Raw genomic sequence first — 13,111 nt, forward strand, 5'->3', positions numbered from 1 at the left:
AATTAATTGCCGGAGTTGAGGTATCCGAAGGGAGTCCGGTCCATGTGTACTGCTGGCCCCCAAAGGTAAAAGCCAGTTTGTATTGGTCCTCCCTACTGACAGGCACGGTCCAGTATCCATTGGTCAGGTCTATTGCTGTGAATACCTGTGACCCCTGAATCTGGGCCAGCCCTTGGTCAATGTAGGGCAGAGGCCATCGGGAAGCATGGACCTGTTTGTTGAGCTCCCTAAGGTCGGCGCAGAGTCTCCACTGGCCGTTTGGCTTCAATATTCCCAGCACCGGATTATTGAAAGTGCTGTGGACTGGACGGATTATTCCCCGGGACTCAAGGTTCTTAATTATTTCAGTAAGGGACTCAATGGATGCGAGGGGCAAATGATATTGCTTCACAAACACTGGAGTCATTCCAGGGTCCGTGGGAATTGTTGTTGTGTGGATGTCGGTGCGACCACAGTCATATGAGTCTACCGCAAAGAGATCTTGGAAATCCAAGAAGACTTGTTTCAACTTTTGCTTCTGTTCCAGAGTCACACAGGCATCAGCTAGGTTGACTCTCTCTTCCACCATCTGCCTGAAGCCTGGAAAGACTTCTGATTTTGCTATCTCAGCGGCCTCCTCCAGCTGGATGGAGAAGTCCCTGGTCAGAGTGCTGATTTGGACCAGAGGCTTCAGGTGGGAAAGGTAGCCCTCATGGACCTCGAAAATCACCTCATCCCCTCTGAAGTCACAAGTCACATCTTCCTTACCATAAGGGCAAGAAGTGTACTCCAGGAAGTTCCCCCCATGCCGGGTGAAAATCCTGTCTGGTGTTGTATTGTCATCACTGTCACTGTCAAAACAGTCCTTGGGGATTTATCCTAACAGTTCATTTCCTAAATCAATGGAGAAATGTCGGTCATCAACCACCATTCCAATAATGGTGCCTGCGGCTAGAGTGATACTCTTTAAGTCGCTGTTATCCACCTCTATTGGAATGGTGTCATGTTCTATGTTGACTAATGGTGTTGGGTTTACCCCTAACCCTTGCTGTTGGAGAGAAGCATTTAGATGAATATAAGCATCAGGGTTTTTCAATTTTTGTCCTCTTTAACTTTCACTTCCAGGGAGAATTGTTGGGTCCTTTCCGGGATGATGACTTCCTCTTTAAGCTGAATTTCAACTGCATAAGGTAGCAATTGAGATGACCTAAATGCTTTTTCTGGATCATCAAAGCCCATGCGATTATCCGCTAATCGGGACCAAGCTTTGAAATGTATTAGGTCCAAACTAATGGCAAAGCGATTGAGAATGTCACTGCCTAAGTAAAAGGCGGCAGTGACGTCTCGCACGACCCAACAATTATGGACTATGCTCTTGTTGCCAATGGAGATTTTGAGCATACACCTGCTTGGCAGGAGATGTTCGGAATTGGGTGTTTCCAGATCCATTTCCCATTTGTCTATCAGTTTGAATGTGGGAATGACTGGATCTTTTGGGAGTTGGCGGAACATGGCTTTGCTGATGAAGCTCTTACCGTTGTTCACACACACTCGAGCGAGAACAGAGTCCTTCCCATCATTTAACTGAACAGGGATGAACAACTGCTCTCCAATTTGCTGAATATCAGCCAGGCTCTGAGCTGATTTCACATCTTTCTGGACTATAGGAGTGGGAGTGTCTGAATGTGGATTGGTAAAGAATTTCAGAGTGTTTCCTTCCAGTGTGGAATACCACCTTAAACTGGAAGGAAGGTTTATTTTCAGAAATAGAGAGGACCCCCCATCACCAGTCTGTTGCCCTACTGCTATTACTGTCACGTCTGGAATTTGGTTGTTCTGGAAGTGAAATTCTACTTGGTCAGATTTTTGTTCAACCATGTGGCAGGTGCCATTTAAACTAACATGGTTGACACTCTGTTTTAATTTTATTGGTCGGCTAGTCTGGGTCCAGAGGACCTTGTTTACAGAATCTATTAGGGGTGACAACCTTCTCAGGAGGTTATTCCCTAGCAAACAAGGGGTGCCCTCTGGAGTCACTACTATGACCGGGTGTTTCATCTTGTGTCGCCCAATTTTGATGTCCAAATCTGCAGTCCCCTCGATGGGAATTTCCTTCCCGTCAAAGTTCTGGAGTTGTCCAGGAAGAGAGGTGAGAGGAATACGGTAATTCTCTGCATTGAGTTCATCAAAGGCCCTTTTGGACAGAAGGGTAGCTTGGGATCTAGTGTCCACCAGTGCCAAAATTGTACCCTACCCCTGTACTTGTACCGGGGCATAGATATTCCCTCCTTCTCCTTAAGGGGGCAAAGATAATGCACATTTTTGGACAACTGGTGGGCTAATTTTCTGGTTTTGGACATTGCTAGTGAAGAGATTTGGGCAGAATTCTGTGAAGAGCCGGGGGAATTTGAAAGAAAAAGTTGGCAACTGGAAATGGTTTCAGGTTCTGGGCCGCCCCCCCCTTTTTGGAGCCAGTCATCAGGATGGGTTTGACCCATGGGATTTTGGTATTGTTGGTTCTGGGATAGAATGATGGGTGGCGACAGCTCAATCCCCACATCTACCCAGTCTGTTGATTCAGTTTTAGGTTCCCCTGGTTCCGGTTCTGGGCCGCCCCTGCCTTTTGGGAGACAGTCACCAGGATGGGTTTGAACCAGGGGTTTTTGGTTTTGTTGGTTCTGGGATAGAATGATGGGCGGCGACAGCTCAATCCCCACATCTACCCAGTCTGGATCGGGATCTCTTGGGACCCATTTTTCCTTGGGAGGAGTTCCCCCATCTCTGGAGGAGAAGATCCTATTCCCAGGATCTTCCGAGGATCCCTCTCCCTCAAATTGGAAGACCTGTACCTCCTCCACAAAGTGGGTCTGTTTGGGTCTTTTGTTTCTCCTACCTCCTCTCTGCTTCTTGGGTGGCAGACTTTCAGGGGTAGGAGATTTTGTTTCCGGTTCCTGGTTTTCCAGGGGCTGTTTACAAGTTGGGAAGGAAGCTTCCTCCAAGGCTTTACACCCCCCTTCCCCTTGTGCCTCCTCCCTAGGAACCGGTGGGTTATCGGGGTGCTGCCCTCGTCATTGTTCTGAAGCACCAGGCCCAGAGTTTGGGGCATTCTGCGGTGGCATGCTCATCTGAGGGTTCTGTTGAGCCCTCAGTATATGACCCAGATCCCGTGCCATATTTTGGACCTGGCGCTCAAGTTGTGAAACCCGCTCAGGCTGATACGGGGCTCTATTTTCTCCCCTGGGCTGATCCCGGGAAGGGTAGCTATCCCTTCTCTGGTAATACCCTGGATTGGGAATATTTGGGTACCCCTCCACCCTTGGCCTCCCCTCTCCCGTATTAGGTTGTCTGGGCTCAGGGAATTTGGCAAAGAAGGATGGATGATTTTGGGGCTGGGAATTGGGTGAATAACTGGGAAAGAAGTTCTGCCCATGATTTGGTGAATTTCTGCCCTCCTGGGGGAAGTTAGGAGGGAAGTTCCCTGGGTCAGGTGCTTGGCTGGATCCCCCCCCTTGGGCTGGAGGAGTCCACACATAACCCAGGATGGGTCGGTTTCCCTTGTAGCGGGGACTTACATAATCAGGGGGGCGGGGGACCCCATTTGTGGGACTACCTCCTCGACTCCCTGTCTGTGACTGGCCCGAGGGCCTTCTGGGCTGTGAATTATTTGGTGCAGGCAGGTTTTTAGGCCCCCCATCTCCAAATCTAAAACGGGGGCAACCTTTACCTCCGCCACCTTGGCAGCAGCAGGGGTGCTGTTGGTTTTGGGGTTTTTCTGCGCATTAATTATATTTTCTATGGGCTTCTGCACCTCATAGATCCGGGTAGCCTGTTCAATGACCCAGTCTAGTGACCTCTTCTCGTGAAAATCTCTCACTAGCTGGGTCATGATGAATTTGGGCAAGGCATGGAAAAAAGTATTGACAAATTCTCTGCTGTTCGTGCGCACCCTTCTGGTGGTCTGCGCAAAGGCACGCTTCAATTCTTGCACAAATTCTTGTGGGGCCTGATCCTCCCCACATTGCAAATTGTAGGCTGCCTTGCGAGCCTCTTGAGGATTTCTATGAACAGAAAAATGTTTCAAGATGGCCGCCCTATATGCGGACCATCTTGAATGGTTTTGGTCCTCCAGCCCTGCAAAGAAACTGGAGTATTCTGGGGAGAATGTCCATTTGACGTACTGGATGCAGCTACTGCTGTCCTTCAAATGGAAAGTCTCCATTATTTGCTCATAGAGCTCCAAGTGTTCCCAAACAGAATACTTGGCGTTCTTATGATAAGGCGTGATGACACTCCTTATTGCCTTTATTTGTTTCAATGGGTCCTTAAGCAAGGCCCTTTTTGCCTTATTGGCCTTTTCGGTTCGGGTAACCCTGGTCCATTCATCCTCTGATTCAGAAGCACTGCTCCCAGAGGTGCCCGTCTGATCTTCCAGGTTTTCCCGGATTCTGCGAGCCTGGGAATAGCTGGCAGAATGTGGGGACCTGGTCTCCTGTGTCCTGTAATGCTCAGAGGAGTCTTCAGATCCCTCCTTGATGCCAGGATTTGATGGGTACCTCCCCTCTGACCTAACTGGGCAGGATGCCCTTAATGGGCCTACTCTCCTGGGGTTCCCCACTAAATTGCACTGTGCTTGGGTGCCCATACCCGGATGCCCGCCCCTCCATTCCTGGGTGGTACTGGCCTATGAGCCCCATACTTTTGGCTGGATAGTAATCTGCCATCCCTGTGGCCCTGTGCTCATGTGCGCCAGGGGACATGGGGGTGGCAGAGTCCAGGGACTGAGAGAGATAAAGGCCTCTGGTACCAGGGCTCCTGAGGTTATGCTCAGGCGTTTCTCTTTCCCAGCGAACCTCATCTCTATCAGCCCCTGCTCCCTGTTGCAATGCAAGAGCCTGCGCTTTCAGTTCCTCAGTTAAGGCCTTACTAGACTCTATCAGTCTCTCCTGCATGGCTACCTGTTGCTGGAGCCTATTATTGTGCTGACAGAGAGCCTCATTTTCTATCTGTGCCTCCTGATTGGTCCTGGAGTATTGGGCCAGTCTCTGCTGCAGGAGGGTTACCTCCTGAGTCCCATCCCTACTGGCCTGCTCCTTTCTTGCCAGAGCCTCCTCTACCCTCTTGGTGTGCTCTAGCAAGTCGTGATGCTCTTTTTGGAGGTCACCCAGCCCCTGGAAGGCCAGGTGATTTTCTTCAATTTTATCTTTTAATTGGCAGACTTCCTGGCCTAAGGTGTCCCTTTCCTGACTAAGAGCCTGCATCTGTGCCGCCAGGTCGTCCTTCTGCCTTTGAAAGGCACCAGCTTTCTGGCGCTCTTCCTGAAATTCTGTCTGGGTGTCCAGATCTTTCAGAATCAGTTTATTGCTCTCCTCTTTTTCTCTTTCCAATTGGCTTTGCAGGGTGGCTACCTGCTTTGTGCATGCCCTGTTGAAATCTATCTGTTGCTCCAGCTTTTTCTGGCTCTGCAGCAAGGAGTCCAAACTGTCTTGGTGCTCCTTCTGCAAAGCCAGAATTCTGGTATCCTGGTCAGCCTTTTGCTGTTGCAGGATATCCATATCCTCCTTCATTTTAATGATGTATTGTCTACTCTCGTTTTCTGACTCCTGGCTTCTGTGCAGCCTCAGCTCAGAAGAGAGCAGGTCAGATTGGGCCTTTTCTAACGTCATAAGTTGCCTATTTGCCAGATCTTGGCCTTCAGCACATTTGTCCTGCATGGCTCCCATATGTAAATATAAATATGCCGCTACCCTGGCAATCTTGTTGTGCTCTTCCTTGGCCTTAGGGGCCATATATAGTTCACCCAGGGCCACATGTAAGGGACCCTGATCTCTCCACATATCTGACCCAGTTGTAGTGACCTGTTGTGTGATCGCCTGCAACCATACATTTTGGTCCTGTTCAGACCATTCACCTCTCACAAACAGTTTATGTAAGAGGTGCTCCCTAGCTATCTTCATATCTACCAAGGTCGTCATTCTGGAATTTGAGTTCCTTCCTGACTTACAGAAGTTTGTATTTTACTTTGCAAAACAGACTGTTTCCTTAGAGCGTTCCTTTGAGGAGTGCTTTCACAGTGTAAAACAGCGTGGTGATCTAATCGGATATGTGTATCCGGTCAGTTGACACACTGTATTAAGCTGCACAAGTGTTAAATCTAATTCAGAATATCCCGGCTACGAGCCCCCACTTTGTAAGTAACTTCAATCAAGCAATCCCACTAAGTCAGTGCCTTGTCTGGGATGCCCAAGGGAAGCCCTTATTTATATATTTTTATGGCAAGTTATAATCTGGATGATGAACCCTTGTATAACACCGCTCTCTCAGAATCCCCCCGACCCCGCTGAGCCAAGAAGTAGGTTTGTTTTGCAAATTTAAAAGGTTTATTTGAAAAATTAAACAATATATATATATATATATATATCATACTTTTATAATAAATTAATAATTGATATCACACTTATGAATATAATGTTGATCAACAATGGGTACTCTGACACTAGCACACCTCTTTACAATCAATGAGGAGTTGGTATAGGATGGATAAGGCAGCGTAAATACTTTTATGGTTTCAAGGGAAAAGCAATGAGGAATGAAATGCAGTACAGAAATAACTTGATATGATTTTAGCAAAAGATAATATAATCACTTTTTCTCTGGCAATTCACCCCCCCCCTCCCTATGCAATGTAAGAAATGGAAGGAGGAGCACACAGTTCTCAGGAATGCAATCAAATACAATACGAAATTCAGTTCCCCCCCAGCAAGCTTAGAGGAAAACAGGTAGAAGTTTGAAACACAGGCCCCAAAATGCTTTGAATGTGATGACAATGAAGTGGGAAAAGTGCTAAAAATGCTTTTAATTCCCTCTGGCGGTTCAGGGTGGGTGAAATCTAGTTTATATTAGTTCAGGCTCACTTTAGCAATGCTCTATGAGTAACTAGCAGGTTAAAACGAATTTTAGCAAAGGAAAGCAAGGAGCTGCTGATTTTTACATGTGGCTGAAATTGTGCAAAATGTCAAATCGTGGCAAATTTAATCGTGTGCGTCAAGCCTGATTGCAGAGGCACTATAAGGAATAGGAAGTCGGTTCTAGGCTCGTTGGAAAGCTTAGAAATTTTAAAGTTCAAAATGACAGGTGACAGTTTTCAGCATTAAAAAGGACAGAATGACACACACGATTCCTATGAGGTAGTTCTAATAGGTTAAAATAGTTTTAATTAGATTATTTTAAACTAAGAGATTAGTCTGGCACAGTCCTAGAGTACTCACACTATCTTTTGGACAGGAATGACTTAGTCACCGATCTGGTCAACAGGTTGAACGGGACTTCTGGCGGTTCTGCTCACAGCAGTCTGGTCTCTGGTTCTGCTCTCAGCACTGCACAGTTCTGGTCTCTCTGGATCTCTGGTCTCTCTGGATCTTTGGTCTCTCTGGCTCTCTGGTCTCTGGAGGTTGATGGATTTGAAGTCTGGAGTCTCCCGGCAAAGCGTCCCGCAAGAAAGTGGAAAGTGAATGTCCCTACCTGTCCTGCACTGTCTGCTTTTATGTGTTTAGAAAGTGGGTGTGTGCGTGGCATAACTGAGCCTGCCCCTCTCTACTTGTCATTGGCCCAAGTCTCCCCTCTCCCATTATTGGGGGGAGGAAATGGATTGTCATCATAATGAGGTCTGTTTATGGGTCAGAGGATCCTCCCCTGGTCAATTTGCCCACAAATGTATATTTGATTCAAATACATATTTCCCAGATACACAAGTTGTTGACATTACATGTACATATTACAGATGAATTAAGACAGGTCTCTGTTCAAGCCCCATGTTCCCGCGAGCTGGGATTCAGAAATGACAACATTTTGCACTTTTTGGTCAGTTTACCAATATCAGACATTTACCAAAAATTACACAAATGTGCGCAAGGAGTATGGACATTAATTGATGAAGTGTCAGATTTTTAACATGCAGACATTTGGAGTAACAACCTTATTTCTGCTACTACTCCCTAGAACATACCACAGGGTCCTAACACCTCTTGAAACGCGCACAGAAAAATCACAAGAATAATGATATTAATTATATAATTTTGACAGGTCCGTACTATGAATTATCCATCTTTTTAAAATTATGCTCTGGCCCAGATGGGTGTGGTTTAGGTTCCAAAGCACATGGGGGAAGCTTCTGTCTGTCCCCGCATCCAGCTCAGGTGGCTCCCAGAGGCACTGCCCCTCCCAATTTCTCCCAAGAGGAAGCCATTTTACGACCCCCCCAATATAACATTTGCCTGAGTCCAGGACCGGGCTTTGTTCAACTTCCTGCAGTCCCCAGGTGCCCCTCCCCTAACCCAATCAGAGAGGTGTCATCTCTTTTTGGTAGGGGCAGCAGGATGCAGCTATGCCTGGGAAGAGTGGCTGAGCCGGTTTCTCCTGTCAGGGGTAGTTGTCAGGCAGAATTCAGCTAAATGTCACTTTAGTTCCCAGTTTTCTACATTCAAATCCAGCTTACATGTAGCTATTTTTTATATATACATTAAATAATTACTTCCTTCAAGTCATTTCAGAATATAGTTTTACATTGTATCCACCTCTTAGCAAGTCTTTCCTTGGCCTGGTTTGGGTTCATCTTTTCAGTTTTACACAAAAGTCTGGTGGTTTTAAAACGCTGGCTTCCTGATAGTGGTGAGCACCGGTATTGCATCCATTTTTGACATTAAGAAAATGAATTCCCCACAGTTCTGGGTTGCTTTTGGCAATCAGCATTGCCATTCCCAATGGTTTCAGGCTACTGTGTGTGTAGCCCAATGGTGGTTTTAGGCAGTGCCCTCCTGTGCTCACAACATAGGCAAAAATGGGTGGCAGCCTATTCTTCATGTTTTCCCTGTGCACTCTCTGGGGAGTTCTGGCAATAATGATGTTTTCAATACCAGTAACGCACAGTTTTATGGTAGGGCTTGGATGCATGGGTAAAAACATCCCACATCTCGAAAGAGAGGATGGAGGTGGGTGTCTCAGAATCTCTAGGTTGGAAATCTGATCTGGGTCTCAAACCTGTGTCCTCAGGTCCCATCGGGATGTCTTTGTCGAGAAAATATACCTTTCTTCTGATGCTGCGGAAAAAGTTAGAAAGTTTGAGATCCAGTTTAAACCAATCGGTATGATTAGTCCCTTGGCTAATAATGAGTTCTCTTCTTTGGACAATGAGGAGCCGGAAAGATTAAAGATTTGAGTAGTCGTTAACTGCTCCGGTTGTTCCTGCGGCGTCTGCTCGGATACCCCCATTGGGGGAAGTTGTAGAAGGGAAATTGGGGAGGATGGGGTGGGCCCCAGTACCCTCCTCTGGGACCCCCTTGGCCTAAAAAAGGCATGTTGGGAGGTTGTAGAAATGGTTGATTTTGGCCGAAGTTGGCTGGGCGTCCTCTAGCCTGTGGTTGATCGCCGTTCGAGGAGTCTGAGCTGGAAGCATCAGAAAAAGATACCCCCCTACGTCTGTTTCTCGACGCCCTGCCTTGTTTCGCCAGGCGTTCTTTATCCTTGGTGTCTTTATAATCCGCAGCCAGGTACGGATAGATGTGTTCTATCTTGAAATTCTTGATGTCCTTTACCAGTTTTTTGTGCTTTTTCTATAAGGTTGATGCCATGAAGGTGTCTAGTTCTTTATCGATTTCTTTAAGTTTTTCACGAGCATTAGATAGAGTTGCATCAGTGAGAAATTTTGTCTCTTCCGTTTTGAGATCTTTGAGAATATGAGAATGTATTCTCTGAGCAGTAGTGATAGTGAGGGCCATGAGGTCTCGGCTGCATTTAGTTGCTATTTTGCTGAATCCCTGAAGATATTCTTGGTCATCCAGAAATAGTGCTGGTTCATTCCGTACTAGGAGACCAAGGGGGATCATGTTGACATGGAGGTATTCTCTGAGAAAATGTCTGTGTACCTCGGTTCAAAAACAGCGTTTCTTAAGGTTCAGAAGATCTTCTCCTGTGGCTGTCGAGGCTAGGTGCTGTTGTGCCTCTGACATGTTGAACATGGATGGGCCTTGTATAATATCATTGATTTCTGTTTCAGAGAAGCTGAATGTTTAATCCATGGTGGTCAGATAGGAGCAAGGGCAGAGTCGGTGGGAGAGAAAGGGAAGCACGAAGGGTGGAGGAGAGGAGTACCTAAAGAGGAACCTGAGGGGTAGGAGATGTGTCGGCCCAATATAAATGGGGGGGACCCATAAGAGGGACCTCTTAAATGGTAGTGGTTTTTAGGCCTCTGTTATAGCTAGTGGTATATCATAAAATAGTGAAACAAAAAGAGGCTGCCCTGGATGGGGAAGGACAGGAGGGCTGGAGAAGCTACAACAAGGGGGTTGTCCTACCCTCTATGAATCTAAGAGGTGTACGGAGGGAATTCAGTGTACACTGGTTTTTAGACCCTAATGGGAGCACATGCAATCTGAGCAACCATTGTAGAAAGCAACATGCTTGCTGATGCCAAACACATGACTCAAAATTATAAAAATAATTTTTAATTTAGCTTTCTATGATGAGCTGTTTTTTCTTTATGCAGCATATTTAAGTTATTTCTTTGCATAACAATACATGATATCCATTGATGAAGACACACACATAGTTGAAAATTCACTATGGCAAAAATGCAAATGGCATGGGGTATGGGTTAATCATTTGTACATGTGACCAACAGCTTGTAAATCAAGTGTCCCATGTCATTGGATGTGAAGAACACAATGTGAGAGTGCAAGTAGAGGAGACGGTGAAGATAGGTCTCCTGTGCCCGGCTAAAGTCTGACCTTATATTATGGTCTACGTCTGGGTATGATGTTAGAGATTTAGAGGCAACACAAGTGATAGTCCATAGAAAATCTGGGTTAGTGTGCTGCTGACGTTTCAGCAGGATAGGTTGTAGCCTTCTTCTGGGGCCAAAAAAGTCAGGAGACTCTGTGTTAAAAGAGAAAGACAGGAGAAAATCATGAAAGAAAGTGTGAGAGAGATCAGTGTTTAAAACAGCAGCAAAGTGCTGGAGTGGGTCATTACGATGTATCAAATACTAAAACACAAGTCCTGCAAGGGATTCCAAAAAAGGGGGGTCCACTCACCACTGGTCGTGCTTCCAGTAGGAGCAGATGGACACGGGGGGTTCCATCGTAGGGCAGATGAAGCCGCAGGAGGGAGTAGCGTGGGTCGGGAGGGCGGCCAGGCTGGAGGCAGGTGCCCTGTGGGTGACTGGTGCGGGACCTCTGAAGTAGTGGATGAGGTCTGGGGAAGGTCCCAAGGGAAAAATCCTTAGGAGCACAGAGAAAGAAGAGAAAAGACGGGCGTTTGCAGCTCTGGTAAATAAGTGGCTTCGGGCGCAAAATCAGGCGTGGAGATAGTGTGGGTCCACTCTTTCAAGCAAAGAAATGTACCTGTGACTGTTTGAGGAGCACGGCAGAAGTTGGAGCAGAGAACCGAGTCAGGAGGCAGCCAAGAAGAAAGTCATTGGGGCTGGGAAGCTCGGGGTGATCTGCCGTCTCGTGTGCCCTGTAGGCAAAAAGAATGAAAGACACGGCCAAAAGGGTACGTCAATAAAAACCCTAGCATACAGGGTGGGCGTTGCGTACGGGTGAAGGGAGCAGATGGCTATAGTCTTGCGTGCAGACTGGGGGAAGAAAGAGAGATGTACCTGCGGGGTGTATCGGCATGTGGCAGCGAGGTGCAGGCGTCTCAAAATGGTGCCTGTGCTGGCGCTGGAGAACTGAATATTTGCATTGTGTAAAGAAGCGCAGCAGCGCATGCGTGGGATACTAGTGTCTTGTTATGAGTCAGGTGCTGTAGCAGGAGGGCGAGCGGGTAGTGGCTTGATGCTCGGGAGGCTATGTGCCACTGAAGGGGTGGGTCTTCAGTGTAGCAGCGAGAAGGCTGCCCGTGCAGCCAGTCCATAGATAATGAGGAGTGTGAACAGAGCACACGGGCAAAGACTCCCCGGACACCAGGTTGGTGGAGGGAGTAATGTGACGATTACTGTGGGTGACGACTGGCCTAGGCAGGCTTGGAGGCAAGGCACGGAACGTCCATTGGTGAAGAATCAATAAATCAAAGACCCCTGGGCCAGTGAAATATTGCGAACTGGCACAGGCTTTTTTTTAAAAAAACAATTGTGTTGATGAGTTAAAAACAAAAGACAACAACAAACGTGCATTGGGGATGTAAATGACCCTGAATGAGCCGGGTTGGAGAATATCAGGCTGGAGTTGGTGAGTCCAATGCTTGAGTGCTTACAACATAAACAAGTACATACAGAAAGTACAACGGTATAACCAAGTCTTTTTGTGTATACACAAGACAGTAAGTGAGTCATGGTGGAATAGAGACAACAGCACTCTTATTACAAATTACAGATTTGCACCCCTCAACACTGAGGTGGGCATTGTGCAGGTCTGCAAATAGTTACAGTGCATCCATGGAAAAGCATATGTCCTTTGCTGTAAACATAACAAGTACCAATCATTAATAGATGCAAATACATACGTTTCTAGCATTACAAAAATAGAGAGGTTGTAACAGCCTGCTACAGAAATCCAATCATGTACAGAGTAGCAAAAATGTCATGGTGATTGATGTCCCATCAGCAACGTGAAATGCCTTATTGCAAGGAAATTGATGACCAAGTGTGAGGGTGGTCCCCTAGGGCAAAAGAGCCCCCTGGCTTGGGAGTTGTGTCTAAATAGCCAGATGGGATGGTTTGTAAGGCGGTCCGGGGTACAGTGTAAGGGTTCTGGGCTGTATTTTAAATATTGAATGGTCCTGGTAGGGCTTCATTGAGGCCAGTGGTGGTGGATTTAAGTTTGTGCATCCACCATGCATCTTTAAAATTCAGGGCGTTGGCAGTATTGGTTCTGTTCTGGACTTTATCCACCACCCACCAGGCAAATGAATCTGGATCATGGTGGAATTCCATGAAGTGCTGGACCAGAGGGGCAGCAGGAGTTTTGCAACGTATCCTCGATCTATGTTCACTGATACGTTTGTGCACAGGTCTTGAAGTTTGGCCTACGTATCTTAGGCCGCAGGGGCATTGAATCACGTAGATAACATTGGTGGATTTGCAGTTCGAAAAGTGTCTGAGTTTCCACTCTTTTCCCTCTATCATGAAAGAATTAAGTTT

This window comes from Ambystoma mexicanum, chromosome 4q, assembly GCF_040938575.1.
Source record: "Ambystoma mexicanum isolate Mex_15411 chromosome 4q, UKY_AmexF1_1, whole genome shotgun sequence".
NCBI lineage: Eukaryota > Metazoa > Chordata > Amphibia > Caudata > Ambystomatidae > Ambystoma > Ambystoma mexicanum.